Genomic DNA, 521 nt, shown 5'->3' on the forward strand with positions numbered 1-521 from the left:
CAGTTAATGCTGACAGGGTAGGACCTCTAGGTTTCAATTCTCTTTTTGCCTCACAATCTTCCCTTTCTTTCTCCTGAATGGCCTGTCTCAATCTGGGATGTATGATGAAATGTGCTGAGTACATTTCTCCTGGCCATTAGTGTGTGTGCAGACACATGGAGTGATGATGTGGACATGCATGGACTCCATTGTCCACTTATATAGGGGGTTTCCGACATGTACATGAGCGCCTATGCTTATGTACATGCACACTCATAAACCACGGGAACTTGGGAATTTGGCTCTGCTGCCATTCTGAGTTCTCCCTCTCCCAGAACCTTAGCCCCCTTGCCCTAATAATGGAGAAGTAAAAGCAGGGTTGAACTCCCCTAGTGGCCCAGTTATTGAGATTCTGCCTGCCAGTACTGGGGACACAGGTTTGACCCCTGGTCCAGGAAGATTCCATATGTCACAGAGCAACTAAGCCCACGCGCCACAACTACTGAAGTCCACTCACTCTGGAGCCTGATCTCTGCAACGCA

Source organism: Giraffa tippelskirchi, chromosome 6 (assembly GCF_054371585.1).
Source record: "Giraffa tippelskirchi isolate mGirTip1 chromosome 6, T2T-mGirTip1v1.2.pri, whole genome shotgun sequence".
Lineage (NCBI taxonomy): Eukaryota > Metazoa > Chordata > Mammalia > Artiodactyla > Giraffidae > Giraffa > Giraffa tippelskirchi.